The sequence below is a fragment of the Hippopotamus amphibius genome, chromosome 2 (assembly GCF_030028045.1).
Source record: "Hippopotamus amphibius kiboko isolate mHipAmp2 chromosome 2, mHipAmp2.hap2, whole genome shotgun sequence".
In the NCBI taxonomy this organism is placed as follows: Eukaryota; Metazoa; Chordata; class Mammalia; order Artiodactyla; family Hippopotamidae; genus Hippopotamus; species Hippopotamus amphibius.
Window position 1 is genome coordinate 119,006,035 of NC_080187.1, and position 26,602 is coordinate 119,032,636.

Sequence of the window (26,602 nt, forward strand, 5' to 3'; positions counted from 1 at the left end):
ACCACTGCGCCACCTAGGAAGCCCGATCACTTGGGATAATAGTGACATTTTAACAGTATTAGGTCTTTCAATCCATGAACATGGGATGTATTTCCATTTATTTATGTCTTCTTTTATTTCTTTTAGCAATGTTTTGTAGTTTCCATTTTGCAAATCTTTCACCTTTGTGCTTAAACTAATTTCTAAGTATTTTATTCTTTTTTCATGCTATTGTAAATGGATTTTTTAAAGAATTTTCTTTTTCAAATTGTTCACTGTGCATAAAAATGCAACTGGTTTTTGTGTATTGACTTTATATCCTGCCACTTTGCTGGATTTATTTATTAGTTCTAACTTTATTGGTGTGGAATCTTAGGGTTTTCTAGATATAAGATTATACTAATTGCAAGCAAAGATAATTTTACTTCTTCCTTTCCAATTTGGAAGCCTTTCGTTTCTTTTTCTTGCCTAATTGCTCTGGCTAGAACTTCCAGTACTATGTTGAATAGATGTGGTGAAAGTGGCCATTCTGGACCTTGTTCCTGATCTTAGAGGAAAAGCTTTCGGTTTTTCATCATAATTCATTGAGAATTATGATGGCTGTGGCTTTTTCATATATAGCTTTTATTATGTGGAGGTACTTTCCTTTTATTCCTATTTTATTGAGGATTTTAATCATGAAAGGTTGTTGAATTTTGTTAAATGATTTTTCTGCTTCATTCAAATGTGCATGTGTTTTTTTCCTTCATTTTGTTGATGTGCCATATTGATTTTTGTTTGTTGAATGATCCTAGAATTCCATGAATAAATCCCAATTGGTCATGGGGTAAAGTTCTTTCAAAATATGCTAAGTTCTGTTCACTAGTATTTTCTTGACGATTTTTGCACCAATGTTTGTAAAGGATAATGGTCTTTAGTTTTCTTATAGTGTTTGTCTTGCTTTGGTATCAGGGATATTTTGGCCTCACAGAATGAATTAGGATGTGTTTCCTCCTCTTCAATTATTTGGAAACATTTGAGGAGGATTAGTGTTAGTTCTTCTTTAAATGTTTGGTAAAATTCACCAGTGAAGCCATCATGTCCAGGGCTTTTCTTTGTTGGAAGATTTTTGATTATTGATTCAATCTCCTTACTACTTATAGTTTGATTCTGATTGTTATCTTTTATGGGGGGGTTAGGGAGGAGCATGAATTTATCTCTAGATACCTTTTTTTGGTTTGTTTTTGGCTGTGCTGTGCACTTGTGGGATCTCAGTTCCCTGATCGGGTACTGAACCTGGGCCATGGCAGTGAGAGCAGTGAATCCTAATCACTAGATCACCAGGGAACCCTCCCTTTTTTTCTTTTTTTAATCGCAGTATAGTTGATTTATAATATCATATTAGTTTCAAGTATACAACATAGTTATTAAACATTTTTACAGATTATACTCCATTTATAGATACGATCAAATATTGGCTATATTCCTTGTATTGTACAATATATACTTGTAGCTTATTTGTTTTGTACATATTAGTTTGTATCTCTTAATCCCCTATGTTAATCTTGCCCCTCCCCCCTTCTCTCTCCCCATAGGTAATCACTAGTTTCTTCTCCATATCTGTGCGTATTTTCTGTTTTGTTATTTTCTTTCATTTGTTTTATTTTTAGATTCTACATAACAGTGATAACACAGTATTGTTTTTCTCTGTCTGAATTACCTCATTAAGCATAATACACTCCAGGTCTATACATGTTGCAAATGGCAAGATTTCATTCTTTTCTGTGGGTAAGTAATATTACATTGTATATATATGCCACATCTTTTTATCCATTCATCTGTTGGTGGACACTTAGGTTGCTTCCACATCTTGGCTATTGTAGATAATGCAGTTACAATTATTGAGGTGCATGTTATCTTTTAAAATTAGTATTTTCCTTTTCTTGGGATGTATACCCAGGAGTGGAATTGCTGGATCATGTGGTAGCTCTATCTCTAATTTCTTGAGGAACTGCCATACTATTTTCCACAGTGGCTGCACCAGCTTACATTCCCACCAACAGTATAAAAGGGTTCCCTTTTATCCACATCATTTCCAACGTTTGTTATTTGTGTTCTTTTTGATGATAGCCATTCTGACAGATGCAAGGTGATACAGAAAAGATCAATGAAGCTAAAAGCTGGTTCTTTGAAGAGGTAAACAACATTGATAAACCTTTAGCCAGACTCAACAAGAAAAAAGGAAGGGGGGAATTCACTGGTGGCACAGTGGTTAAGAATCCACCTGTCAGTGCAGGTGACTCAGGTTCGATCCCTGATCTTGGAGGATACCACATGCCGCAGAGCAACTAAGCCCATGTGACACAATTACTGAGCCTGTGCTCTAGAGCCTGTGAGCCACAACTGTTGAGCCCGTGTGCCACAACTACTGAAGCCCATGCGCCTAGAGCCCGTGTTCCACAACAAAAGAAGCCACCGCAGTGAGAAGGCTGTGCACTGCAATGAAGAGTAGCCCCTGCTTACCACAACTAGAGAAAACGTCTTTGGAGCAGTGAAGACCCAATGCAGCCAATAAATAAATGATTAAATAAATTAAAAAAAAAGAAAAAAGGAAGAGGACCAAAATCAATAAAATCAGAAATGAAAAAGAAGTTACAACCAATACCAGAAAAATACAAAAGATCATAAGAAACTACTACAAACAACTATTAAAGTGGACATTAAAATGGACAATCTAGAAGAAATAGGCAAATTCTTAGAAATGTACAATCTCCCAAGACTAAACCAGGAAGAAATAGAAAATATAAGCAGACCAATTATCAGTAATTAAGTTGAATCAGTAACATTAAAACTCCCAACAAACAAAAGTCCAGGACCAGATGGCTTAACCGGTGATACTACCAGACATTTAGAGAAGACGTAACACTTATCCTTCTCAAACTATTCCAAAACCTGCAGAAGAAGGAAGCCTTCCTAACTTATTCTATGAGGCCACCATCACCCTGATACCAAAACCAGACTAAGATAATACAAGAAAATTACAGGCCAATATCACTGATGAATGTAGATGCAAAAACATTTAATAAAATACTATCAAACTGAATCCAACAATATATTAAAAGGTTCATACACCATGATCAAGTGAGATTTACCCAAGGAGTCAAGGATTTTTCAATATCTGCAATCAACCAATGTTATACACCATATTAACAAATTGAAGAATTAAAAAAAAACATATGGTCATCTCAATTAATGGAGAAAAAGCTTTTGACAAAATTCAACATCCATTTATGATAAAAACTCTCCAGAAAGTGGGCATATAGGGAACATACCTCGCATAATAAAGGGCATATATGACAAACTCACTAATGTCATACTCAGTGGTGAAAAGCTGAAAGCATTTCCTTTAAGATCAGGAACAAGACAAAAACGCCCACTCTCACTACTTTTATTTAACATAGTTTTGGAAATCATTCTGGTTTTGATTGTATTTCTGTAAAGATTAGTGACTTTGAGTATCTTTTCACTTGCTTATTGGCCATTTGTATATCTTCCTTAGAAAAATGTCTATTGAGTTATTGTCCATTTATTAAACCAGATTGGTTTCTTAGTATTGAGTTGTACAAGCTGTTTATATGTTATGGATATTAAGCACTTATCAGTCATATCATTTGCAAATATTTTCTCCCATTCAATATGTTGTATTTTTGTGGGGGTTTTTTTTTTGGCCTTTTTTGTTTTGTCAATGATTTCCTTTGCTGTGCAAAAGCTTTTAAGTGTAATTAGGTCCCATTTGTATTTTTGCTTCTATTTCCATTGCTTTAGGAGACATATGCAAAAAAATATTGCTACAATTTATGTCAAAGAGTATTCTGCCTGTTTTCTTCTAGGAGTTTTATAGTTTGTGGTCTTATGTTTCATTATTTAATTAGTTTTGAATTTATTGTATATGTTGTGAGAAAAAGTTCTAATTTCATTCTTTTATATGTAGATGTCCAGTTTTACAAGCACCACTTATTGAAGAGACTGTCTCTTCTCCATTAATTGTTGTTGCCTCCTCTGTCATTGATTAATTGACCATAAGTATATGGATTTATTTCTGGGCTTTCTATTCTGTTCCATTGATCTCTGTGTCTGTTTTTGTGCCAGTATCATACTCTTTTGATTACTGTAGCTTTATAACATATTCTAAAGTCAGGGAGTGTGATAACTCCAGCTTTTTTCTTTCTCACAGTTGTTTTGGCTATTTAGAAGTCTTCTGTGTTTTCATACAAATGTTTAAATTATTTGTTCTAGTTTTGTGAAAAATTCCATTGATACTTTGATAGGGATTGTATTGAATCTGTAGATTGCCTTGGGTAGTATGGTCATTGTCACAATATTAATTTTTCCAATATATGAAGATGGTATACCTTGCCATTTGTTTGTGTCATCTTCTATTTCTTTTATTAGTATCTTACAGTTTTCCAAGTACAGGTCTTTTACATCCTTAGGTACTTTTATTTCTAGGTACTTTTCTTTGGATGTGATTGTAAATGGGATTGTTTACTTAATTTCCCTTTCTGATAGTTCATTATTAGTGTATATAAAAGCAACAGATTTCTATATATTGATTTTGTATTCTGCAACTTTTACTAAATTCATTGATAAGCTCTAGTAATATTTTGGTGACACCTTTAGGATTTTCTAGTTTTAGTATCATGTAATCTGCAAACAGTGACAAGTTTATTTCTTTTCCAGTTCGGATTCCTTTTATTTCTTTCTCTTTTCTGATTGCTGTGGCTAGGCCTTCTAATACTATGTTGAATACAAGTGGTGAGAGTGGGCAGTTTATCTTGTTCCTGATCTTAGAGGAAATGCTTTCAACTTTTCACTGTCGAGTATGATGTTTGCTGTGGGCTCATCATATATGGCCTTTATTATGTTGAGGTATGTTCCCTCTATGTGAACTTTCTGGAGGATTTTTATCATAAATGGATGTTGAATTTTGTCAAAAGCTTTTTCTACATTAATTGAGATGACCATATGTTTTTTATTCTTCAATTTGTTAATGTGGTGCCTCATATTGATTTATTTTCATATATTGAACCATTGTTGCATCCCTGGGATAAATCCCACTTGACCATGGTGTATTGTCCTTTTAATGTGTCATTGGATTTGGTTTGCTAAAATCTTATTGAGGATTTTTGCATCTATGTTCGTTAGTAATAATTGTCTGTAATTTGTGTGTGTGTGTATGTATGATATCTTAATCTGGTTTTATTATCAGGGTAATGCTGGCTTCATAGCATGAGTTTGGAAGCCTTTCTTCCTCCTTAGATTTTGGAACAGTTTGAGAAGGATAAGTGTGAACTCTTCTCTAAATGTTTGGTAGAATTCACCTGGGAAGCCATCTGTTCCTGGACTTTTGTTTGTTGGGAGTTTTAAAATTACTGATTCAATTTCATTACTGGTAATTTGTCTGTTTATATTTTCTAGGAGATTGTACATTTCTAGGAATTTTTCCATTTCTTCTAGGTTGTCCATTTTATCGGCATGTAAGTTTTTGTAGTAATTGCTTAAGATTCTTTTTTATTTCTGTGGTGTTGGTTGTAATGTCTTCTTTTTCAGTTCTGATTTTATTGATTTGGGCCCTCTTTTTTTCTTGATGGGTTTGAGTAAAGGTTTATCAATTGTGTTTATCTTTTCAAAGAACCAGTTCTTAGTTTCATTGATCTTTTCTATTTTTTTTTTTAGTCTCTATTCCACTTATTTCTGTTTTGATCTTTATGATTTCTTTCCTTCTACTAAGTTTGGGTTTTGTTTGTTCTTCTTTTTCCTATTTCTGTTAGGCGTAAGGTTGGGTTTTTCTTTGAGATTTTTCTTGTTTTCCAAGGTAAGCTTGTATCGTTCTAAACTTGCCTCTTAGAAGTGCTTTTGCTGCCTCCCATAGATTCTTGATCATTGTGTTTTTGTTTTCATTTGTCTCCAGGTATTTTTATTTTATTTAATTTTTAAAAAAATATTCTTTACTAGTTTTTTTTAAAGATTTATTTACTATTTTACTTATTTTTTAATTTTTTTGGCTACATTGAGTCTTCGTTGCTGCACACAGGCTTTCTCTAGTTGTGGTGAGCAGGGGCTTCTCTTCATTGCAGTGCACAGGCTTCTCATTTGACGTGGCTTCTCTGGTTGCAGAACATGGCCTCTAGGCATGTGGGCTTCAGTAGTTGGGGCACATGGGCTCAGTAGTTGTGGCTCGTGGGCTCTAGAGCACAGGTTCAGTATTTGTGGTGCACGGGCTTAGTTGCTTCACAGCATAATGGGATCTTCCTGGACCAGGGCTCAAACCTGTGTCCCCTGCATTGGCAGGCAGATTCTTAACCACTGCACCACCAGGGAAGTCCCCTCTAGGTATTTTAAAAATTTTCTTCTTTGATTTGTTCAGAGATCCTTTGGTTATTTAATAGCATATCATTTAGCCTTCATGTTTGTGTTTTTTGCATTTTTTTCTTACAGTTGATTTCTAGTGCCCTAGCATTATGGTGTGAAAAGATGCTTGATAGGATTTCAATTTTCTTAAGTTTACTGAAACTTGTTTTATGGTCTAGCATGTGATCTATCTACCCTGAAGAATGTTCCATGTGCACTTGAAAAGGATGTGTATTCTGCTGCTTTGGGGTGGAATACTCTATATATATCCATTAAGTCCATCTAGTGTAATGTGCCACATATAGCCTGGATTTTGTTATTGATTTTCTGTCTGGATGATCTACTGAAGTAACTGGGTGTTAATGTCCCCTACTATTATTGTATTATTGTCAATTTCTCCCTTTATGTTTGTTAATATTTGCTTTGCATATTTAGGTTGTCTCATACTGGGTGCGTATATATTTACAATTGTTATTTCTTCTTTTTGGATTGTACCCTTGATAGTTATGAAATGTCCCTTTTTGTCTCGTAACAGTTTTTGATTTAAAGCCTATTTTATCTGATATGTGTTGGTACCCCATTTTTCTTTTGGTTTCCATTGGCCTGGAATACTTTTTTACATCCTTTCACTTTCAGTCTGTGTGTCTTTAGATCTAAGTGTCTCTTGCAGGCAGTGTGTACATGGGTATTGGTTTTGTATCCATTCAGTTGCTCTATATATTTTGATTAGAGCATTTAGGCCATTTACATTTAAAGTAATTGTTGTTATGTATGCACTTATAGCCATTTTGTAAAATTGTTTTGCGGTTTTTTTTTTAATTATTATTTTCTTTTCTTCTTGTGTTAATTGATGAGTTACATACAAGGAACTCATCAAATAGTGTTCTTTAATGTCCTATTTTGATCTCTTTCCCTTTTCTGTGCATGTGTCTATTATAGATTTTTGGCTTGTGGTTACCACAAGGTTTGTGTGTAGAAATCTATATGTATGCACAATTTAAAAAATTTGCTGATCTCTTAATTTCAAATGAATTTAAACAACTCTGCATTTTTACTCTCTTCTCACAATGACTGTTTTTGAAGTCATGTTTTACATCTAAATTTTTGTGTATCCTATAACTTCTTATTGTGGATCTAAATGGTTTTACTACTCTTTTCATTTACCCTTTCTACTAGCTTTGTACATGGTTGATTTGCTACCTTTCCTGTATAGTTAGTTGCCTTAACCTATGAGATTTTCCTTTCATAATTTCTTGTTTCCAATGTAGCCTTTTTTTTAGAGAAATCTTTTTAACATTTCACATTTCTGTGAAGCTTGTTTAGTGGTGCTGAACTCTTAGATTTTGCTTGTCTGTGAAACTTTTTTGATCTCTCCATCAAATCTGAATGAGAGCCTTGCTGGGTAGAGTATTCTTGATTGTGGATTTTTCCCTTCATCACTTTGAATATAACATGTTACTCCCCTTGAGGTCTGCAGAGTTTCTGCTGAATTCACCTTTATGAATGTTTATGAATGCTTTATGAATGTTTCCTTGTATGTAACTTGTTGCTTTTCCCTTGCTGCTTTTAGTAGTCTCTCTTTATCTTTATTTTTTTCCATTTTAATTACAATTTGTTTTGGTGGGGTCCTCTTTGGGTTGATCCTGTTTGGGATCTGTGATTCCTGGACTTGCATGTCTGTTTCCTTTCCCAGGTTAGGGAAGTTTTCAGCTGTTATGTCTTTAAATACATTCTCTGCCCCTTTCTCTCTCTCTCTCTCTCTCTCTCTCTCTCTCTCTCTCTCTCTCTCTCTTTTCTCCATCTGGGACCCCTATAATGTGAATACTATTGCACTTGATGTTGTCCTAGAGATCTCTTAGACCGCCTAATTTTTTTTTTTCCTTTTTCTTTTCTTGGTTCGGCATCAGTGATTTCTACTACTCTGTCTTCCAGCTCACTGATCCATTCCTCTGTATCATTTAGCCTACTGCTGATTCCTTCTAGTATATTTTTCATTTTAGTTACTGTATTTCTCATCTCTCTTTGGTTATTCTGTATGTTTTCTAATTCTGTTAAAAATTTCTATTCACTCTGTTCATCCATTTTTCTCTTCTCTTTGATCATCTTTACGATTGTTACATTGAACTCTTTCTTTGGTAGATCACTTATCTCCACTTCACTTAGCTTTTCTTCAGTGTTTTTAATCTTGTTCCTTCATTTGGAACATGTTCCTCTGTCACCTCATTTTGTCTTAACTTGCTGTTTTTATTTCTGTTTATCTGGTAAGTTGGTTACATTCCCCAACCTTGGAGAAGTGGTCTTTTGTAAGAGACATCCTATGCATCCCAGTGGTGCACTCCCCTCTGGTCACTAGAGCTATATGCTCTAGGGCTGCTGCCTATATGGGCTGCATAGGTCCTTCTGTTGTGGTGGGCTGACTACTAATGGGCAGTCTAGTAGGCTTGGCTGGCCCCTGGGATGGTTGGTTGCCATTGTGTGGAGGCTGCCAGGTCAGGAGGCAGCTAATTGCTGAAGCCCAGGGGATTCCAGGCTAGTGCTGGCTTCCTGGTGGGTTGAGTCAGTGTCCAGGTGATCCTGGGCCTGGTGCTTACCCTCTGATGGGTGAAGCCAGCTCCTAGTGTTAGTGCCAGGATGTGAGGTCCGGCTGCAGGGCCCAGGGTTCCCAGAGCTGGTAGTGGACTGCTGGTGGGTGGAGCTGATTCCTGACACAGCTGATTTCAGGTGTCCTGAAGCTTGTAGTGGCCTGCAGCTGGATGGAGCTAGGGCCCAGCCAGTCCCAGGGCTGGTGCAGGCCTGCTGGTATTTGAGCTGGGTCCATAGGCTGCAGGAGTACAGTTGTCATGGAGTCAGTGTCCATCTGCTGGTGGATGAGGAAGGTCCCAAAGCTAAAGCAGACTTGCCAATGGCCAGGGCTGGGAATTCTATGGCTGGTGCCTGCCTCCTGGTGGGTACAGGTGGGTCCCAGAGTCTCTGACTGCAGGGCACTGGGGGTCCTGGGTTTAGTGCCTGTGTTCTTGTGTGTGAAGCCAGGTTCTGGGCCCTCTGGAGGGCAGGGCTGTGTCCAGTGGTGGCTATGGGCCATGGGGTTCTTAAGGCAGCCTCTCTGCTGGTGAGTGGGCCTGTGTCTTGCCCAGTTAGTACTTTGCCTTAGGCATCCCAATGCTGGTGCCTACATGCTGTTGGATGGGTGGGGGGGTGGAGCTGGGGATCGGTTCCTGAGGCTAATAAGCTAGAGGGCATATTCCATTATCAGTACTGGTGTCCACATAGTAGAATGAGCTCTCAAAATTAGTTTCTGCCAATGTCTGTATGCCCAGGGTGAGCTACACTTTTCTCTTGCCTCTCTGGGAGACTCTCCAAGATCTGCAGGTAGGTCTGACCCAGGCTTCTTTCAGATTACTGCTTCTGCCTTGGATCTTATAGCATGTGATTTTGTGTGTGCCCTTTAAGAATGGAGTCTCTTTCCCATAGCCTGCTGGGTCTCCCAAAGTTAAGCCCTGCTGGCCTTCAAAGCCAAATGCTCTGGAACCCCTGAGTTGAGGAGTCTGATGTGGGGCTCAGACCCCTCATTCCTTGGAGAGAATCTCTTCAATTGTAATTATTCTCCAGTTTGTGGGTCACCCACCAGGGAGTATGGATCTTGACTATACCACCACTTAACCCCTTTTACCCACCTAGTTGTGGTTCCTTCTTCATATCTTTAATTGTAGAAGCTCATTTTGAGGTAGATTTTGGTCTTTTTGATAGGTGTTCTTTAAATAGCTTAAATTTTGGTGTGCCTAGGAGAGTGGGTGAGCTCAGGGTCTTTATACTCCACCATCATGGCTGATCTTTTCAGACTGTTCTTTTTGTGTGTGATGTAGTCTTGGTAGATTTTGTTTTTCTAGGGATTTGTCCATTTCATGTGTGTTATCCAGTTGGTTGACATAAAATGTTCATAGTTCTCTCTTGTAATCCTTCTTATTTCTGTAGAATTGGGAGTATTGTCCCTACTTTCACTCTTGATTTTAGCAATTTGAGTCTTTTGTCTATTTTTTTTTAGTCCATCTAGCTAATGATTTGTCAATTTTGTTGACCTTTTCAAAGAAACAAGTTTTGGTTTCATTGATTACCTCTGTTTTTCTATTCTCTATTTTATTTACCTGTGCTCTCATATTTAGTATTTCCTTCCTTCTGCTAGGTTTGGATTTAGTTTGTTCTTTTTATATTTCCTTAAATCTGTAAAGTTAGATTGATTCAAGAAATTTCTTGTTTTTTAATTTAACAAATTTTCCTCTTAACACCACTTTTGCTGCATCCCATAAGTTTTGGTATGTTGTGTTTTTGTTTTCATCTATCGCTAAGTTTTTTCTAATTTCCTTGTGATTTCTTCTTTGATTCACTGATTATTTAAAGTGTATTGTTTAAGGTCCACAATCTTGTGAGTTTTCCAGTTTTCTTTATGTTATTGGTTTCTAACTTCATTCCATTGTGTTCAGAGAAGATATTTTGTATACTATCTATCTTTTTAAAATCTTGAGAATTGATTTGTTGCCTATCATATGGTCTATACTGGAATATGTCCCATGTGCACTTGAGAAAAATGTGTGTGCTGTTGTTATTGGATGGAGTGTTCTGCATATGTCTATTAGGACTAAATGGTTTATTGTGCTAAATTCTCTATTTCCTTACTTCTCTTCTGTCTGGTTGTTCTATGCTTTATTTAAGAGCATGGTTGACATCGTCAACTATTATTGTAGTGCTGTCTATTTCTCCCTTCAATTCAGGCAGTTTTTTGCTTCATGTATTTCAATGGTCTGTCACTAGGTGCCTAATTATTTATAATTATTACATTTTGTTATATTGGGCCTTTTATTAATATATAATATCCTTCATTATTTCTTGTAAACTTTTTTGATTTAAAGTATATTTAGTTTGATGTAAGTGTGGCCACTCCTGCTCTCTTTTAGTAACTATTTGCATGGATTATCATTTTTCCATCCTTTCATTTTCAGCTTGTTTGTTTTTTTGATCGCAGATGAGTCTTTTGTAGACAGCATATCGTTTGGTAATGTATTTTTTTCTCTTGTGCCATTCTCTATCTTTTGATTGGAGAATTTAATCCATTTACCTTTAATTACTGATGAGGGGGGACTTACTTCTGTAATTGTACTGTTTTCTATATGTGCTACAGCTTTGTATTCCTCATTTACTGCATTCCTGACTTCTTTTGTCTTTAGTTGATTTTTTTTGTAGTGAAATGTTTAAATTCCTTATCAATTTCCTTTTGTTTATAATCTAGGTATTTTCTTTGTGTTTGTCATGGGGATTACATTTAACATCATAAAGTTACAACATTTGAGGACTTCCTAGGTGGCGCAGTGGTAAAGAATCCACCTGCCAATGCAGGGGACATGGGTTCGAGCCCTGCCCTGGGAAGATTCCACATGCCACGGAGCAACTAAGCTTGTGTGCCACAGCTATTGAGCCTGTGCTCTAGAGCCTGTGAGCCACAACTACTGAGTCCATGTGCTGCAACTATTGAAGCCCACGTGCCTGGGGCCCGTGCTCCACAACAAGAGAGGTCACTACAATGTGGAGCCTGTGCACCACAATGAAGAGTAGCCCCAGCTCGCAGCAACTAGAGAAAGCCCGTGTGCAGCAACAAAGACCCAACACAGCCAATAAATAAATAAAATAAATAAATTTATTAAAAAACAGTTACAACATTTGAATTTGTAGCATCTCAACTTCAATAATGTACAAAAACTCTGCTCCTTTATAGCTCCAACCCCATCCCTTTTGGTTGTCGATATCACAGAATTACATCTTCATATATTGTGTACTCCCAAACAAATGATTCAGATGCATTAGTCTCCTGAATTATATAGAAAACAAGATACAGTAATAATAGCTATTATTAATAATTTTTTTCTTTAAATGTATTAATTTTTTTATTTTTTTACTGATGCAAAATATTTATTCCAAGTTAGTTATTTTATGCAGTAGTTTTCCCCCTCAACAGACTTGTGATAACCACATCTTTTAAATCTGTATGTATTAATTTTTTAATGTTTTTTTTAAGAAAACAGAAAACACAGTTATAAACCATTGTTAAAATACTGCCTTTTGGGACTTCCCTGGCAATCCAGTGGTTAAGACCCTGCGCTTCCACTGGGTTCAAACCCTGGTCAGAGAACTAAGATCCTGCATGCTGTGTAGTGCAGCCAAGAAATTTTTTTAAAAAAAGAATGCTACTGGCTCTTACAATTGCCCATGTGTTTACCTTTAAAGAGATCTCTATATGGCTTCCAATTATTGTCCAATGTCCTTATGTTTCACCTTGCCGACTCCCTTGAGCATTTTTTTCAAGCAGGTCTAATGGTCACAGACTCACTCAGCTTTTGTTTATCTGGGAATATCTTGATTTATCCCTCACTTTTGAAAGACAGTTTTGCCTGAAATAGTATTCTGAATTGTCATTTTTTTTTCTTTTAGCACTTTAAATACAGGCCCACTGTCTTCTGGACTCCAAAGTTTCTGATGAGAGACTTGCAGGTAATCTTATTGAGGGTCCCTAGTATTTGATGATTCACTTCTCTCTTGCTCCCCTCACGATTTGCTCTTTGTCTTTCAAATATTTGATTATAATGTGTCTCAATGTGGGTCTTTTTTATTTCATTGTGAGTCTCTTGGAGTTCATCGAACTTCTTGAATGCTTATATTCATGACTGTCATCAAATTTGGGAAGTTTTCAGCCATTATTTCTTCAAATATTCTCTCTGCCCCTTTTTCTCTCATCTTCTGGGACTCACATGATGCATATGTTGGTTTCTCACAGTTCTTTTAGGCTCTGTTTGCTTTTAAAAATATTTTTCCTTTTTGTTCCTCAGCCTCAATAATTACCATTGTCTTATATTCAAGTTCACTGATTCTGTCTTCTGTTTACTCAAATCTGCCTTTGAGTCTGTCTTTCTAGTGAATTTTTCATCTCATTTATTTTACTTTTTAGTTCTAGATTTAGTTTTGGTCTCTTTTTAGGTTTCATTTCTCTGTACTTATGTTTCCATATTGTTTACACATTATTTTCTTGACTTTCCCCATGTCTTTTAGTTTTTTGAACATCTTTAAGGCAGTTTTTAAAAAGTATTTCTCTAGTAAATCTGCTATCAGGTCATTTTCAGAGACAGCTTCTGTTATTGTATTTTTTCCTTCGAATGAGCCATACTTTCTTGTCTCTTTGAATGACTTTTGATTTTTTTATTGAATACTGGATATTTGAATCCAATAAGGTGGTAACTCAGAATATCAGATTCTCTCCCTCTCCCATGGTTTGCTTTTTTATTATTGTTTATTTATTTATTTTATTGTTGTAGACTGTCTCTGTGGCAAGGATGAGCCTGAGGTGTAAACTTTAGTTCTTCTCAGGTCTTTTCCTTGCCTGCAACTTTTCCTGGGCATTGCCAGTTTTCCCCATATTTGAAGGTTTTTTTTTGAATGTCTTAATGTCTGACTCCTAAAAAGGGAAAAGTAGAAAAATGAAGAGGGGGAAAGAAAAGGTACTGGCTTTTTAAATCCCATGGAAGTTACTTTACCTGGAGTGGGTGGGGTTTGCAACAGTGAGGGTAGGTACAACAAAAATGGCCACTGACTTCTTTGACTACACCTCTGTGATCAGAAGCAGCAATCAGAAATCAGAACACAGGTCTCTAATATTTGGAGTATAGTGTCCTTTTTCTCCCACCCTGGCTCGCATAAACTGTGTATAAGATGCTCCAGGAGATGTTCACAGTTGCCTGGCATGTGACAGCGGGGTGGGGGATGGGTAATTGCTACTATGCTAAGAGCTGAAATTGGCTAAAGTTAAGCACAATTTCCTATCCAAAACCTTCCCAGAATCCTTCATCAGCAGGACTTGATAAAATTTATTCCTGGGTCCACCTTCAGAATTCTCAGTTAGTACTTCTGAGGTGGGGCCTTACAATGTGCATTTCTTTTTAGCTTTTTGGTGATGCTTATGTTGCTGTGATTTGCCCAATCTTTGAGAATCACTGTTCCCTTTGGCAGTATCTGATCTGCAGTGAGACTCATTTAATGAGTTTGTAATTTGTTATATTTTTGAAGCCTGGAAATTCTACTTGATTCTTTGCCCTAGATTACAGTCTTACTTTTTTTTTTTTTTACTTTTTCATGTAAATTTAATTAATTTATTTAAAGTTTTTATTTTATATTGGAGTATAGCTGATTAAAATGTGATAGTTTCAGGTGCACAGCAAAGCGACTCAGCCATATATATACATGTATCCATTCTCCCCCAAACTCCCTTCCCATCCAGGCTGCCACATAACATTGAGCAGAGTTCCCTGTGTCATACAGTAGGTCCCTGTTGGTTATCCATTTTAAATATCACAGCGTATGCATGTCGATCCCAAATTCCCTAACTATCCCTTCCCCTCACCCCGGTAACCATACATTTGTTTTCTAAGTCTATGAGTCTGTTTCTGTTTTATAAATAAGTTCATTTGTAGCATTTCTTTTTAGAGTCTGCAAATAAGGGATATCATACGCTATTTCTCTTTCTCTGTCTGACTTACTTTACTCAGTATGACAATCTCTGGGTGCATCCATGTTGCTGCAAATGGCATTATTTCATTCTTTTTAATGGCTGAGTAATATTCCATTGTGTGTGTATATATATATATATATATATACACACACACACACACACACACAGAGAAAAACATGGTCCAAAAGGATACATGCACCCCAATGTTCACTGCAGCATTGTTTACAAGAGCCAAGACATGGAAGCAATCTAGACGTCCATAGACAGAGGAATGGATAAAGAAGATGTGGTACATATACATGATGGAATGTTACAATCTTACATTTTAATTTTTGAGTAATATTAAGGATATTTACTTTGTATATATGTATAGTTATTTCATTATTTGTATCTCTGATTTTGTTTCAAAGGTCTTTTTCCTTGTTCGGGAGTTATTTGGATGTTGTCTTTTCATGTACCTGGCTATTTTTGTTTGACTACTGGAAATTGTTTTTGAAAAGTTGAGTAGGTAATTTGGATTTATAGTTGATTCTGGAAAGATAATTAGGCACTAGTAACCTCCAATCTCCTTAATCCATTAAGAGATTGAAATGATTAAAAGCTGGGTTTCAATCTGTATGTAAACCAGTTTGTTTTCCACTTACCCTAACCCACTGTGTGTAGCCATTCCATGGTTTACAGGGGCCTTCTCCTTTGTGAAGCTTTGAACATCAGTTTTTAAATCTTAGTTCCATTAATATATCAGTTCCTCAGCTTCTCTTCTCAGGTTTTCTGCTGCCATTTATAGAATTGGTAAGTTCTTTTGTTCTAGAGAAAAAAAAAACCAGCAAATGTTAGGTCCTTGAGTTATAGCTCTAAAACATTCTTCTGCTTTACAACAGATTTTAAAATATTGTGTATCAATTGTTTTTAGTCATTTTCAGTGTGTCTATTGTTTAAAATTACCTGCTCCTCCACCATTCTTGGAAGTTGAACTCATGGCTTCTGTGTTCACGTTTGAAAATGGTGCCTTTGGCTGAACAACTGCATTAAATTTTTCTTATAACCCAAGCCTTCAGTCTTTTCTTTATCTCATGGTCTGTGGTTTTGAATGGAGGCCTTGAAATTACTTTATAAACTCCCCCAGTTGAATTAAATGCATAGCAAGTGTTTAAAACCCCTAGCGTATCCATTATTTTTTTCCTTAGAAAATTATAGTGCTTTATTAGAAAAAGTAATCTCCAGTTAAGGAGTACAACCAAAAATAAACAGATATAATTCAAATGATAAAAGGATCAATTCATTAGGAAGACATAATTCCAAATATAGCATATCCATTCTTTTGCCAAATTGTCTTCAGTGTCACCTTGGTCATATATTAAATTTCCATATGATTGTGATTATGTTCCTTGTCTTTTATTCTCTTATCTCACCCCTATCTTTCTACATTATTGCCTACCAAAACTTATTAAAATTTAAATCATGCCCCTTCTACACTGAATTTTGCCTTGCTCTTCTTCAAAACTGTCTGGGCTATGTTTGGCTTCTTTATCTTTCATATGAAATTTAATATGTGCTTTGGAATTTCCATAAAATGTCATTATTTTTATTGAAATTGTATTGCATATATGGTTATATTTGGGAGTTGACATCTTTATGACATTTTCTTCCCATCCATTATCTAATTTTTATTCAGTACCTCTCACTAAAGTTTTATACATTTTTTCACAAGTTTTATTAAACTTATTCTGTCATGTATATAATTAATATATTGATAACGTGTTTGCCATTATAAATATTATCATTTAAAAAACCTATTTAGTTTAACTTTTTGCTGTATATAAGAATGCAATTAATTACTACTTGTATGCTTTCTTCGATTTTTAAAAAAATCTCCATGGTCTTTGGTGCTCTGAATCTTAATAAGATGTGTAACTTTTATCTCACATTTTTGATAATTTTTGTGCTCTTTCTCAAGGACTCGTGTATTTTCATATACTGTGAAAAATTCTCAGTCTTCACTTCTCACCTGGAGTTATGCTGCTTTCCCAGGCTCTTTACAGTTTTTCCCAGAGTCCTTCCTTTTCCATTGCCATCTATCCTTTATGCAGGGCCCAGAGTGAGGTTTTTAAAGTGCAATTCAGATCATTTCACACCCCTGCTTAAAAGCCCAGGAAGGATTTCCTTTGCATTTAAGATTCTTTAAAAATCCTAATAATGGCTGATAAGGCCCAGTCAATGTCTACAGCCTTATTCTTTAGCATCCTCCTTTGTTCTCTGTGCTTTAGTCACACTGACCTCCCTCCAGTTCCTTCAAGAACATGATGTTCCCATCAGGCCCTTCACATCTCTGGTCTCTGCTTGGACTACTGCTCCTGACCACTGTGCCGGTCTCACTTTTCCTTATTTTTTGTGCTGCAGCTTAGTTATGACTTTCTTAGAAGACTTTCTCCATGGCACCCACAGTTATAATTCACCCTGCTTGTTATAGTCTCACATGGCATGCTATGTTTTGCTTTTATAGAACCAATCATGTATTGTAATTATGTGTGTCTGTGATTATTTGTTTCTTTCTCCTTTACTACAAGCCTCATAAAGGCAAAACTAAGACTTTTGTGTGGAACCCCAGCACCTAGCTTAGTACCATACTAGGCATTCAAAAGCTCTGCAAAAAATAAGGTATGTATTTAATATTTTAACTGAGCCTCAGATGGAAATAATTTGTCTGAAGTCACTCAGCAAGTGAGTGCTGGAGCCAGGGTTTACATTCTAGCTCTTACCACCACTTGCCAGTTGGCAGTCGGAAGGTTAGCATGGGGATAATGTGAACATATCTGTCACTTACCTTTAGGGCCAGTGTCTCATACTGGGAAGTGCTATGATCATACCTTGTGATTATTAAAGCACCACGGGGAAATGTTACAAAATAATGCAACAGACCTAATGTTAGGCCTGTATATCCATGAGACCCAAGAAAGGCATATTTGATCATCCTGACTTTATGTATAATTTGCAACTAACTGCAGTTCTTTAAATATCACTTAAAATTACACGACTGTGTATATTTGGCCTACATTTTTGTTTGGGTCCTAGATACCTGATAATGTACATTTTTAAGGGATTAAAAATAATTTTCTTGTGTTATACTCCATAGCATAGTTATAAATGTTCTTAGGAAAATATATAAATTTAAAACTTAAAAACAATCTTGGACAACAAAAATATTCGGTTTTAGTTGTTCCACTTATCAATTGAGTAGTTTTGGAAAATAGATAATTGTAACATTCTCTGAATAGCCTTGATGCAAACAGAAAGCCATTTTTGGTGAAAACCCTCTTTCATAATTGATGAACCAGAGAACCTTTCAAATTAGACAGAACTCAACACTTCTGGCAGAGTTATAACTTGGGTGCCTTTATTATCTCAGTCACTCCTGAGATGAAAAATATAGTGATACCCTCTCAGATAATTCATGTATTCAAATCTAAATCCAAGAATGACCCAATTAAGCATAGGCTTGTCAGGTTTTTCCAATATTAGATGTATCTCTGTCCAACCGTTGCTTTATATGTTGGTGATAGAGCCAGCTGCATTCCTATTTGCCCATTGGTGATGATGTCCCTTCTGTCTGCAGCTACATAGCCAAAGCCAGACATGATGATGTGAGCATAGAGTGTGCTATGTCAAGAAAAACTGGACACAGTTTTCTGGTGATGTACTCTTTGAAAATGTGTTATGGTAACAAATGAAGTAAACTTTGCCTTATCAGTCTAGGTATAGTAGATTTTCATTGGCAAGCCCACAAGAATTATGTTAACCTTGTTAGGAAAAGACTAAAAGTTTACTGCCTTCTGTGGATCAGAAAAAGACACTTCAGCTGGCATTGTGAGGTAAGAGTAATAAGAAACATTCAGTCTAATCCTGGGCAGAGTATTAATTAGATGGAGGTAAAGATATCAAGTAAATATATTGTCATAGAATTTCAATCTAAGCAATCTGAGAGTATTTGGGGGGGGGGGTAGTAGTATTGTGAATTCAGATTGGGGCTGGTTTGAGAGGAAAATCCTCTGAATCCTTCAGAGTACTGCAAATAGTCAAAATCACCTGTGATTATGACGCCATGAAAATAAGCAAAAACCAAAGAAAGCATTTTACTTTAGAACCCCACAGCTGAACTTTAAAAGACTGCAGTACAAAAAGACACAGTACTAACACTGAGACCTGTGTGAAATTGGAGCCCAAGAGAGAGACATACATGGATTCACATTGCCTGGAAAGTTGTCATCCTTATAGGTGAATTAGAAAATATTCTCTCCTGAGAATTTCCAACCACTGGGACATGTCCCACCAAGGTCCTAGCAGGGTGAAGATGGGAAACTTCAGGTAACTTATGAGGATTTAATACAGAAACTTTTATAAGTGTGTTTTTTTATTTTTGGCTGCGTTGGGTCTTTTGCTTTTGTGCATGGGCTTCCTCTAGTTGCTGCCAGCAGGGGCTACTCTTGGTTGTGGTGCTCAGGCTTCTCATTGCAGTGGCTTCTCTTGTTGAGGGGCATGGGCTCTAGGTGCTCGGGCTTCCGTAGTTGCAGCACTCAGGCTCAGTAGTTGTGGCACATGGGCTTAGTTGCTCCTCGGCATGTGGATCTTCCCGGATCAGGGATCAAACCCATGTCCTCTGCACTGACAGGCAGATTCTTAACCACTGTGCCACCAGGGAAGTCCCAATACAGGAACTTTTAAATGTGTGAGCAGGAGGTAGGGAAATCACAAACAAGAGGTAGTGATACACCCAAAACTCGTACCTGTGGAGCTATTGCTAACTCTGAGTCAAAAGTGAGGAGGAGCACCGAGGGTTGCTGGAACATGGAAGGTGAAATTCACGTGCAGAAAGTTGCCTTGAGAGAAGCAGTGACGTCAGCTGAGAGACAGCACCACCAGTCAGCTAAACTCAAATGTAAATTACTAGGGCGTGTAAGTTGCTTGTTACTCTTGTTCACCAGGTCCAATCAAGATTTTGATATTATTGTGGACTGTTGTGATATTTCTGCAGAAAGTCAATGTCCCTGTGAACTATATGTGACAAAGAGCAGGAATGTTAACGTGGGCCCCCGGCAAGACAATGAATGTATACTTCTGTTTTCCCAAGAAAAAGCCAACTGCTCATGAGCCTTTTTGTTAATGAAAATGAAAAGGAATATGATCACCAGATCAATACCACATACTAAGTGTCAGAATTTGGTAGGTATCTTTTAGCAACGATTCAACACTCAGCATAGAAGTTATAAACTGAGGCTACCATACTTTGTTATAGCCGACTACTGTCATCCAATATGCTGCTTCTGGTTTTGCAAGGGTCATAAATGGAAAAGGAATATGATGGAGACTACTACCACTGCATCTTTTATGACTCTTTTATGACTCTTATGTGTTAATCTCAATAAATCCTCCTGAAGTGCATTATTCTTTCTGAATTGTTATTTTGGCTAAAATGTCAGTTTCCAGGGTTTCTACTTGACTCTTTCTATTGAAATAACTCTTACTGAAGATCAGTGTGAGGATTTTGCAACATCTACTCCCACATCTATCCCAATTATAGACTGTGGAGTTGGGGCTATACACAGATTGGGTTTATGGTGCTCTGAAGAGTCTCCATATTCCCCATCCCCACAGATACTCTGAATAATAGCTTCAACTACCTTTGGGAAATAGGAGAATACACACACACACACACACACACACACACACACACACACACACACACACGTGCTAGTATTACTGTGTTTTTCTTCAGATAGACTCAACAGTCCCCTCAATGATTGGTTTGTGTGTCTGTGAACTGACATGAATTCTATACACTAGAGGAGGAGCCAGTATTATGCAATTAAAGAAATGCTAGTGTTCTCTGCATTTACCTTGCCCCTAGGGACATCATGATAAAGTAACCACTCTTATACAATGCAAAAATCAAGGTACTTGGTAACCACCCTTGCATTGCTGTGGATTATGTAATTATGTCCACCTTCCTGCTGATAATTAAGTACTGTCTCCCGTTCTCTGCCATTCTGGAATCTCTACATCCTCATTGGTATCGCCATGGTAGTATCTCCCACTGTCAGTTCTGGCCAGTAGCAAAGAGCCACCATCAAATTTCTTAAAATCTCCTTTACCAGGGTGTGCCTTAACTGCTTTAGGGGAAGGAGAGACATCTGTTTACTTAGGCTGACAGAATGCAGCAGAAGTGATGGTCAGTTCTGAATCCAGGTCTCAAGAAGCCCCATGTGATTCGTTCTAGCTCCTGGAACCTACCCAACTGCCAGGTGAACACTCAGGCTAGCCTCCTAGAGGATGAAAGACTAACTACCTGAAAGATGAGTGGATGAGTCATCACAGCTGAGACCATCCTAAACCAGCCAGCTTTTGGCCCACTGGATGGCTGATGCAGAAGCACCAGCAGCTTATCCAAAATTAGCTGGACCTGGCCTAGATCAACAGAGCCACACAGGAGCTAAATAAATGGTTGTTGCTTTGACCATCAAGTGTTTGTAGTACTTTATTAGACAGCAGTAGGTAATTCATTTTAACAGTAGAAAGTCTTAGTAAATATATGCTACTGTGGGCCAGCAGCTATTGCCATTCTCCTTAACCTCAGTGAGTTCATGTTCCCATGGCAGGGATGGGTATTGCAGGGTTGTTCCTTCAAGAAAGCCACCTCCTCATTGGATTAGGATTACATGGGCAAACTATCTTAGTCCAAGGAACATGTCAGTGATGTCCAAAACTTTACAAGCCTTGGTGCTTACAGAGTTTTAAGGGAAACCCTTTAAATAAAAGAACACAAAATAAGTACAAAATTACCTCTGCTTATGAATGTCTATAACAAGAAAATAAATCACAGTGAACTACATATGGAAGAAAGGTAAAAAAATACTACAGAAATATCACAAAGTACCTAAAATACCATGTTTATATTAATTGTCCAGTGTATTCTGTAATATATTTTTCTATACTTCAGTGGCCCCTTATTATTTGATTTGTTCTCATTTGAAAGTAAGTTTGCAGGGTTTTTTTCTCTAGAGAAAATAGGTTCTTTCTAATATCATGCTTGGCTGTCTTTATTATAGGTGGCATAGAAAATTTCATTGGCTTCACAAACCATTGGTGGTAAAGTTATGGAAAATTTTAGGATTGTTGTCAAATTTAAGAAAAGCCCTATCAAACTTTTTTCATTTATGAGCTACAGGATTTCAGCTAATTTCATATGTGGTCAATTTTCTGTTCTTTTATATGAAACCATTAGAATTCATTATGATAGCAAATATCAGATACCCTAAGATAGAGTCCATTATGTGGGGTTTATGAAATGTGTGACTTCATACACAGAGTCACTTTATCCTACAAACATAGGCATTCTGATTTTCAAAAAGTAAGTGTGTGTATGTGTGTGTGTGTGTTTATTGCATTAATAAGTACAGGCTTAAACTTCCAGTTTTGACTGGGGAGATATTCAAACCAAATATGCAGCTTACAGATTTACACATCTGATGACCCAATATTTGGGAGAATTTCCCACAGGTAAGCTTTTCACTCCTCAGATTTCAAACTCGTTTTCCTTCAGTACCAACATACTTTCTCAGTTCCTGGAACTATAAGGGCAGTCATGTCACAGTCTTATTGTAATACCAGGTGAGTCAGCAGGGTTCTTCAGCAGTGTTCAGAGAAAACGTTCCTACACAGGGACAACTGGCAATAACTTTTCTACTCACAAAGTGACTGGGAGGTACATAAATATACCCTACTAAACCAAACCAAAAGTATCTCCAATTTCACAGTCCCAGCCTATCTCCTGCCCTCTAGGCACAGACATAGTATACCCTGTTCCTCTCATACCCCAAATATTCCCACTTTCTGCTCATCCACACCCCCCTGCACTGCAGAGGGTTATAATTGGCTCCCCCTACTCCCTCTGAGAACCTACATGCCTGGTCACTGCAGCTTGCTTGCTCCTGCCTGCACCCCCAGAGAGTTGCTTCCTGCTTGCTCAGAAACTGTGGTCAAGCTTAGTATAGGAAAATCAGCAAAAATGTCTGCTTTCCAGTGGGCTGCAGCTACTTCTCCAATATGGTCTGAACCCCAACCTTGAGAACAGGTCCCTCTTCTAAATTTGCCCTTTCTTGAGCACTCTCTCTTAGCCCTGGTGTACTATATAAGCTTTATTACATCTTACTGTTATTCTTTTTTACTTTAAAGTTTGAATTTTAGAATAAATTTTGATTTACAGAAAAGTTGCAAGGATAGTACAGATAGTTCCTATATGCTCTACATCCAATTTCTGCAATTGTTTACATCTTACGTTACCAAGGTACACTTGTCATAATTAATGAACCAACAATGGTATATTACTACTAATTAAACTCCATGCTTTATTAAAATTTCATTAGTTTTTCCCTACTGTTCATTTTCTGTTCCAGGATCTGATCCAGGATACCACATTAAATTTAGTCATATCTAAAATATGTCCATGTCTTAATTCCCAGAAACTGTCTATATGTTATGTTACACGGTAAAAAGAAGTTAAGGTTTCATATGGAATTGAGGTTGCTAATGAGCTGACTTTAAAACAAGGAGATTAGAGGAATGACATAAGCAAAGATTTACAGAAAAGAAGCTCCAGACCCTCATTCCCCCATGGCAACATTAAACAAATAACTAGAGACTAGCTAAAATAACTGGATAGGAGCTCTAGAAATCAGTCAGAGATGTACAGCAACCAAGTGAATGCCCAGTCAAGAAAGTCACATTCAAAACAGAGAAAATTTCATGGCGTGTTAACTCACCCTTGCCTCACCCTCCTCCTGGTGCTGTGCAGTATGGCTTGGGAGAAATGGTAGTCTCATCCCCAGTTCCCTTCCATGAACCAGAAAGAGCAGGGTGGACCAAATTTGCAACATTCTAACCTGTTCAGGGACTGCCTGATTGGTCTCCATTTCACCCAGGTTGGAGCTCCATGCCCAAATGTTGTACAACTCAGATCTCAGGCTAATAAAAGCTGTGGGAAGCAGCAGGCATGGTTCATTAAGTCTGCAGGAGGAGTGCAGATCTGCATATACCTGAGGCAAGAGATTACTGATTGAGAAATACAATAGAATATCTAAGGTCCTGAGAAGAAACAGGGGTGATACTCAGAGAAATTAAGTCTGTAAAAGCAGCTGTGTATATGGGGGACTTGGGGCAGGGGGGAAGTACACAGGCTCAGGAATGCTGCATGCCCAGAGGAATCCTGAAAAGATCTTAACTCTTCCCTGACTTTCCCTGAAGGTCTTTCCCTGTACAGTGCCAACCTGTAAATACTGAGAGGTGGATGTTTTTTCAAATGCCAGTTCTCACCAAAAGATAACAAGACATTCAAAGAAGCAGGAAAACATGGCCCATTCAAGAAAACAAAGTAAATATCCAGAAATTGCCCCTGAAAATCTTGAAAATAACTGTCTTAAATATTCTCAAAGAGCAAAATGGAGAACACAGATAAAGGACTAAAGGAAAGTGGGGGAACAGTATATTAACAAAATGAGAACATTGACAAAGAGATAGAAATTAGGAAGAAAATCAAATTCTGGTTCTAAAAATTCAATAGTTCAATTGAAAAACTCACTAAAGGAGTTCAAAAGCAGATGCCAACAGGCAGAAGAAAGAATCAGTGAACTGGAATACAGATCACTTGAAATTATTGAATCTGAGGAATAATAAAAAAGAAAAAGAGGAACAGAGTGTAAGGTATGTATGGGATACTATCAAACAGACTAATATACACATTATGGGAATCTTAAAGGAGAAGGACAAGAAAAAGGGTCAAAAAAATTATTTGAGAAAGCACATGGATATAGAAATACAAGAGTCTCAACCAACTCCAAATAGGACAAAAAGAGACTCACAATGAGACACTTTATAATCAAACTGTCAAAAGACAAAGGCAACAAGAGAATCTTGAAAGCAGCAGGAGAAAAGTGACTCAGCACATACAAGGGATCTTCAGTAGAATATTAGCAGATTTCTTAGCAGAACTATTACACAGTCCATATAGTAGTGGGATTATATATTTAATAAAATGCTGAAAAAATGCAGAAAGAAAAATTGTGAACCAAAAATTATATATCTGACAAAACTATCCTTCAGAAATGAGGGAGACATTAAGACATTCCAGATAAACAAAACCTGAGAGAATACATTACCACTAGACCTGCCCTATAAAAAATGCTAAAGTCATTCAAGATCAAATTAAAGGATCCTAGACAGTAACTGGAAGCCATATGAAAATATAAATTTCTCCCATAAAGGTAAATATATGGAAAATATAAAACTCATTTTATTGTCATTTGAGCCTATTAACTCCACTTTTTATTCTACTGGATTTAAAGGAAAAAAGCATAAAATATGTTTATAAATACATGTTTAGTGGGTACATAATATGTAAAGATACAACTTATAACATCAATAACATAAACGGGGAGGGGCAGAGATGTAAAGGAGTAAAGTTTTTTTATGTGATCAAATTTGGGTTGGTATGAATTTTAAATAGATTGGCATAATTTTAGAATGTTAACCACAAGGATAATATCTATCAAATATACACAAAAGGGAATGAGAAGAGAATCAAAATGTGTTACTACAAAAATTAACTGAACACAAGGGAAGGCATTAGTGGAGGAAATGAGGGACAAAAAAATCTATAAGACTTAAGGACAACAAATAAAACGGCAACAGTTAAGTCCTTTGCTAACACTAATTACTATAAATGTAAATGTATTAAACTCTCCAATCAAAAGACATAGATTGGCAGAGTGGATTTAAAAAAAACAAAACAGGATCTAACTGCATGCTTTCTGCAAGAGACTCACCTATCTAAAGACACAAATCGGTTAAAAAGATGGTCCATGCAAAAATCAAAAGAGAGCAGGCTCCAAACACACACAATGTGGTAGATTGTATCATTAAGAAGAATATGTACTGTCCCTTTCTCTAGTGTTTCTGTCTAAGAGAGTATATAATACAACCCTGTTGAACTCAGATGTAGCCATATAACTTACTCTGGCCAATGAAATGTGAGTGAAAATGCCATGTATAACTTCTGAGAAGACACATTCCCCTCTGTTTCTGTCCCAGATGGAGTTGCTTCATCCATCTGGATCCAAGGTGAACAGGTCAGGGAACCAATCTAAAACTAACCAATGGAGGATATGAAACATAAATGAGAAACAAACCTTTGTTGTTGGAAGTCACTGAATTATTTGTTACATCAGATAATCCAGCATATGCCACATACCAAAGCATAGAAAACACTACATTCCACACATGCACATGCTCACACACACACACACCTCCAAACCCCACCAATATAAACATACAATATTTTAATACTCAGGAAAAAATGTCTATCACACCCTGCTGGACTCAGAATATATACAACCACTCAGCCCCCAAAATATATGCACACACACAAAACTCACAAAATATGCATCCTCAACTCCTTATAGTTACAAACACACACACCTAGAACCTTCCATGACCCCAATACATGCAGACACACCAATCTCCATCCCAAATACATGTATATGACGTCCCAGCCTTCTCCAATACATGCATAAAACCTTCACAGGTTTTGAATTCACACATACCCTATCCCAGCAGAATTCAACATGTAGTTCACATAGCCTT